This window comes from Euprymna scolopes, chromosome 12, assembly GCF_053919585.1.
Source record: "Euprymna scolopes isolate OS-2025 chromosome 12, ASM5391958v1, whole genome shotgun sequence".
NCBI lineage: Eukaryota > Metazoa > Mollusca > Cephalopoda > Sepiida > Sepiolidae > Euprymna > Euprymna scolopes.
In genome coordinates this window covers 123451746-123458767 of record NC_136493.1, presented here as the reverse complement: position 1 = coordinate 123458767, position 7022 = coordinate 123451746, and the positions used below count along the sequence as shown (strand labels likewise).

Here is a 7022-nt window from a genome sequence, read left to right as displayed (position 1 = left end):
ATATATATACAGAGAGAGAGAGAGAGAGAGAGAGAGAGAGAGAGAGAGAGAGAGAGAGAGAGAGGAGAAAACAATGAATAGACAGAGAAGTCACGAGTGACGACCAATACAAATCGGAACATCTCATAAATATACCGTATTAGGCATATTTCTAAGTGCTTACGATTTCTCGTCTTTAGATATTCAACCATATACTGTGAATATATGGAAATATTCACTGTCATTCAGACATAAAATATACATTGGAATTTATTCATATACTAGAATGCCCAGCGAGCCATTTGGGTCACGTATTACTAAAAGCCAAAAAAATAAGAAAAATAAACAAAGAGAGAGAGAGAGAGTGAGAGAGAGAGAGAGAGAGAGAGAGAGAGAGAGAGAGAGAGAGAGAGAGAGAGAAAACAATATATAGTAAAAAAAAAACATAACGTTTATTCAAATGAAATCCAAATAGAGTGATGAAATACAACCGGAAAAATATTCTATACATAAAGTAAAGTAAGATTTTCTTCTACTTGCTTGACCGGTATATTTGAAAAAAAGAATACATATAAAATATTGTTTCGTAGGCTTTTTAGTCTGATTTTAGATCTCTATTCCCCAAATTAAGTTCGAATTTATATTTCGTCTGTCCAGACAATTTTCTAATGGTTGAACCTATTTGCTTTGTTTTTGAACAGTGGTTTACACTTATCACGTCCCGGAGGCCACTCAAGGATAAAGGTTAATATGTGTACGGTAACCATTAGGACAATAGCGTAGTAATCGAAATTTGGTGTAGCTTGACTATTTAAGAGGTCGGTTCAACAAAAACTTGTTTACGTTGGTCTTAAAGACGTCATGATTGTAGTCAATTGGGAAGCAGATCAGCGGAACCGAATTCCGCAGTCGGTAAGTTCTAGGAAAAAAAGCTTTGTTCATGGAATCCACGTTTAGTTTTGGGCACTGCTAGAAATCGGGGGGGGGGGTAATTATTGATAGTAGCTTTAGAGAGACAAGTGTTTAATGCTTTCTACTTGCTGTATTATTGGTTAATATTCACATTTGCTGTTTCTAAGATTGATTATTCGTATTATTTTAGTGTTTTGGGGTATGATTCCTGTCTTGAATGTTATTTGCACAACGTTTCAATCGCTGTAACCTCCGATCTTCTTCAGGTAGATATTGTCGAAGTTGGGAATCTTTCTATCGAACTGCAGAGTCTGAATGAAGTCCTAAATAATTCAAAACTGTATGTTGGGTATTCTCAGCACTGAGGTTTAAGCCTTCAACCTCCAGAAGAGTGTAACTTTACAGCTGAATTTTTACCAAGTACTTCGTCTACTACACCATGGGTCCTTTCGGGCAATTCTAGTATGAATCTTGCAGAAAATCGGAAGTTACATCGACCGAAACGTTGTGAAAATAACACTGAAAATGAGAATCCAAATAATACGAATAATCTTATATTGTTAGTAATTTTTAAAGGTTCTCGTCGATCTAACCTCTAACCTTCTTCATGTGCATCCGTTCGAACTTGGGAATATGATATTTTGATTAACAAGTAGTACAAAAGCTGACCTTGTACAACGCGCCGGGATAAAGAAAGAAAAAAAAATGAGGATAAAGAAAGAAAAAAAATGGGGATAAAGAAAGAAAAAAAATGAGGAAAAAGAAAGAAAAAATGTGGATAAAGAAAGAAAAAATGAGGATAAAGAAAGAAAAAATGAGGAAAAAGAAAGAAAAAAATGAAGATAAAGAAAGAAAAAATGAGGAAAAAGAAAGAAAAAAATGAAGATAAAGAAAGAAAAAATGTGGATAAAGAAAGAAAAAATGAGGATAAAGAAAGAAAAAAAGAAAAATGGCCGCTCATGGCATTTATGGACTGATGGTCACGTGAGGTAAATATGCAAATAAAAAGCCTCTGTGTCAGAGAGAGAGAGAGAGAGAGAGAGAGAGAGAGAGAGAGAGAGAGAGAGAGAGAGAGAGAGACTCTGACTCCTTGGAAGAAGTAAGTTCTGACAGATGTGGGGTTGGGTTTGATACCGAGAATTGCGAGGAGGAGAACGTAACAATTCGGAATTATTTCTTTAGACTCTTTGCCATAATGGAGTTCTGTCAGATGTGAGCTGCATTTTTGATAACGAGAATTGCGGGTAGGAGAATATAACGGTTTGGAATTGTTTCTTTGGACTTTACTTTCTGATAATTCCAACATATTTAACTCCAGATATAATGGTTTCTGTTAACCATTATGCAAAACCACGAGGTTATACTGTTGTGGGGGATACTGCAACTTAACACAAGACTACAGACTGTCTAACTTAACAGTCGGAAATACCGTCAACCTCTCTTTGTACCACTTTCTTGTACAATATATTCCTTCATCCGAAACCTGTTGTTGGCGTCTTTCTTCATTACCCATTTTTAGGACCACAACAAAATATTTATGTCGAACTTGGGAACCTGTACGAAATATCGAACTGCACATTTTATATAATACATAGGAACAGAATGTTTTTGTTCTATTAACCATAAAGAGCTAAATATTTCATATTATACCTAATTGCTATTTGTTGTCATAGGGATTGAATCTTTAACGTCCAGAATACTGTCACTTACGACCGGCGTTAATCGGCCTCCATAACTATTATACCACGTGTACATATGGATAATTCTTGCATAGACGTTCTAATCTAGTTCAAGTGTGTAGTATTACTACTTTTTCTTAATAGGCAACCGCTTATCAAAGCCCGGGAGCCGCGTAGAATAATGATCGTTAATTGGACGCTGAACGCGCGTGTATTGCCCCCCCCCAAATAAAATAAAAATAAATACACAGTTAAATGTGCGAAACATTTCTTAAGAGAAATTTATTATCCAATGGATGAATGAATAAGTATTTGTTTACATTAGAATTGAAGACAACCGTGTTGTCACCGACTGGAGTTCAGCTTCGTTGCGTTTCACAGATGGGGGGGGGGGCTCTAGACGACCCCCCCCCCAAAAAAAACTTTGTTTATGAAAGTTCCTCTATAAAGATAGGGAAATGTAATTTCACTGTCGCCGTTGTAAGCAGGCAGGCTTTTGCTATAAATGTTTTACAGGGATTGGAACTCCGTCAAGCACCTCCCATGAACATAACTCTATTGTAGAGAGAAGCTATCAAAATATCTTCTTGTGAAAGATGCTGCAGCTCCACTAGATTTCGAAGCCAGTTTTGTATTGTGTAAAAAAAAAAGAGTGGTCTGATCGACCCTCCCCAAATATGGGAACAGTAATCTATCCTATGACGGATATGGCCCTTAAGCAGGTAGAGGATTGCGTCAGTAATGAGGTACTCTCTAGATCGATAAAATAAGATAATTTATCTTTCTAACAGCAGCAGTAACACATTTTATATAAGTAATGCGAAATTGATTTTAAGTCCAAATGGTTCAGCACTTAATAATGCATATAAAACAACAACAATAACAATAGAAAACCCCTTTTTAATATCTAGTAGCAATTTTTCTAGCATTCTGCTCTGGCCGCGACCTTTAATGTTTGCCTAATTTTTTACCTTGTATAGTTTATTTTTGTACGTTATTTATCTTTATCAAACTTTTTTAATAAGGACTTTATTTATAAATATGTGATAAATATTATTTGAAATCGATTTCTCGTTGGCTACATATTAATTAGTTGGCGAAAAAAATAATCATTATTCGACCGGTTAATTAGTTTTCGATTTTTTTCGAGGAAGAATGGAATCAAACACGCCATTTCTTTGTTGTTTTAGTTCTGCGTAATTGATCGAGCCCTTAACCGAAACACATGAAGTAATTCGATCAGGATGAATAAATAAATAAATAAAAAACAACAACAAATAAATAAAAAATAAAAATAACTCATGTTTGTACATAGTATCATATTCGTTTATCATTTAATTGATAAAATTCAAAGTAAAAATTAGCGAGATTCGTTGTAAAATATTCAGGCAAACAACAATAACAGCAGCAGCGTGGATGTAGCTAAGTGGTTAACGATAAGGACTGACGACCATGGTATGCTACGATGGAATCAAGTTTATTCCAAAAAAGTATTTTCAGTTAGAGATGTTGGCAACCATTCACATGGTTTCTATCGTAAGTACAAGTATAAGTCTTACAAGAAAGAATTCTACTCTCAAAGATATCGGAGAAACCAATTCCAACAATAATCATCTGATACATACGAAAGTTTATGAATGCTGCTTAACAATAATAAAAAAAACTTCTTCTGCTAATGCTACTACTATTATTATTATTACTACTTCTACTACTGATTCTAGAAAAATAAATGAATACGCTGTGGTTAAAGAGACGAAATGGTAAACCACACAAGTGAATGCAGAATGGCTGTAACATAGGTGTACTTGCAAATGAAAGAGTCAATTTTCAATTCATTTCCAATTCAACATTCACCTTTTAAATGACGACTTTTATAGACTTTGGGATCTGCTGAAAACTAGTGTCACATTTAAAACTGTCGGCAAGAAATAGTTTTTAGTCGCGTGCGAGCGACTCTATAAGTAACTCCGTCGGTCAGTCCGTCGGTCGGTCTGTCGATCGGTCGGTCTGTCCGTAACACTTTTGTGCTTGGCCTTTTTGGTTAAGATCAAAGATCTGTTGTTAATAGATGCTGTTCTTAGCTTTTTAAGTTTTTCTTGGCCAAGATCAAAGTGTAGTATCTGTTCCGGCAGATGCTGCAAGCTATGACTAGCAAAGACCAGATGTGGGGGCAACCCCACATGCCTGACCATTAACCAGCTCCCATTTCCCACCTCTCGGGAGCTGGTCCCCTTTTTCCCTTCCCCCTCCCTTCACTCCTCACATTAAAAATCGGCTTTGTGCCTAATTTGCTCGGTGGGGGAGCAAATAAACACCATCTGTTCCGGCAGATACTGCACTTAAGATAATTTGTACCAGTCAATGGAGGGGAAACCCTCTATACTGGGACAATTATTATTTTTGGTAACCAGAGTGCCCCCTTTTTGCCTACTTTTAGGGGAGCTGGTTTTTACCTCACATTAAAAACGGCCTTGTGCCTAATTTGCTCAGTGGGGGAGCAAATAAATACCATCTGTTCCGGCAGATGCTGCACTTAAGATAATTTGTACCAGTCAATGGAGGGGAAACCCTCTATACTGGGACAATTATTATTTTTGGTAACCAGAGTGCCCCCTTTTTGCCTACTTTTAGGGGAGCTGGTTTTTACCTCACATTAAAAACGGCCTTGTGCCTAATTTGCTCAGTGGGGGAGCAAATAAATACCATCTGTTCCGGCAGATGCTGCACTTAAGATAATTTGTACCAGTCAATGGAGGGGAAACCCTCTATACTGGGACAATTATTATTTTTGGTAACCAGAGTGCCCCCTTTTTGCCTACTTTTAGGGGAGCTGGCTTTTACCTCACATTAAAAACGGCCTTGTGCCTAATTTGCTCAGTGGGGGAGCAAATAAACACCATCTGTTCCGGCAGATACTGCAAGCAAAGACCATATGTGTGGGCAACCTCACATATAAGACCTTGGTCAATGTAGGGGCAACCCTTCATACCAATTGTCACTATCCAACTCCCCTACTCCCCGGGGAGTTGGTCCCCATTTCCCCTTCACTCCTCACATTAAAAATCGGCCTTGTGCCTAATTTGCTCAGTGGGGGAGCAAATAAATACCATCTGTTCCGCAGATACTGCAAGCAAAGACCATATGTGGGGGAAACCCCACATATAAGACCTTGGTCAATGTAGGGGCAACCCTTCATACCATTTTTCACTATACAGCTCCCCTACTCCCCGGGGAGTTGGTCCCCATTTCCCCCTCACTCCTCACTTTAAAAATCGGCCTTGTGCCTAATTTGCTCGGTGGGAGAGCAAATAAATATCGCTTTTCTTCGCCTTTTGGCCAAGATCAAAGTGTAGTATCTGTTCTTACTACATGCTGTACTTATATTTGTAACTTTGTGAAAAAAAATGGGGATCGCTTTTCTGTATTAATTTAATGTAAAATGATCACCCAGTTTACAACCAGTCAGTCTCAAAGCCATTCAAGTCATTCTCCAGATCAATTCAATCAAGTTGTTTTTGAAGGATTCCAGTTATTTTTTAAGCATTCAAGTCATTCTTAATGTCATTCAATTCATCCTTAAGTTCATTAAAGTCAATCTAAGTCATTTACTTTTTATTTATTTAAGTAATTTCAGCCCATTTTTCGGTCATTTTAGTTTATCTTGAAGAATTTCATGTTAATCCTACATTCGCACATTCATTCGTAAACAAAACTTTCCTTCGACTTTAGTAAAACTATGGCGACCGGTGAAACCCATTAAGTAATTCATGGGGGAAAACACAATGTCTTAATATTAGAATATTAAGACATTGTTTTTTTTCCCATGTATTACTTAATGGGTTTCACCGGTGACCATAGTTTTACTAAAGTCGAAGGAAAGTTTTGTTTACACGCATGCGTATTGTTTCTCTTTTCGTCGAACGTTTACGATGAACATGGCAAAAGCGTATTAGTTTGGAAAACGAAAACAATGTCTTAATATCAAGAAAACTATTTGTCGGCGATAGTTTTAAGTTTTACATTTGTTTTCAGCAGACTCGAAAATCTACAAAAGTCGTCATAGAAACTAAAATGCATTTTATTTTTATGGTGTGAAATATTCTATTCATTATAAGTAAGAATTCTTATAGTAAACCAATCTTGACGTAAACTAGAAGACTAACTTCTATTATAAGTGAAAACCAAAAAGATCGTCAAGCAAAATGAAAACGAAACCTGTTTATAGACAACAATGATTGCTATTGATTTTAATGATCTACACAGTTGGGAGTAGGTTGCCAAAATTTTAACAGAAAAGAATTAAAGTTATAATTTGATTGCAAAAAATATTTTTTTATAATAGTATATCTTCAAGCCTCGCTCAGTTATCCAATTGAGAGTGGCAAGGCAGAAATCGTGTTTCTTAGTGTCTGGAAACTTTCTAGTTTACCTGCAAATCTACTAAAGGCCTGG

The 7022-nt window shown here is 36.6% G+C and overlaps 1 pseudogene; it reads left to right on the top strand.

The window, feature by feature from the left end:
* Positions 1-5884: 5884 nt before the first annotated feature.
* On the top strand, positions 5885-6099 carry LOC145291803 (U2 spliceosomal RNA; annotated as a pseudogene).
* The last annotated feature ends 923 nt before the right edge of the window (positions 6100-7022 follow it).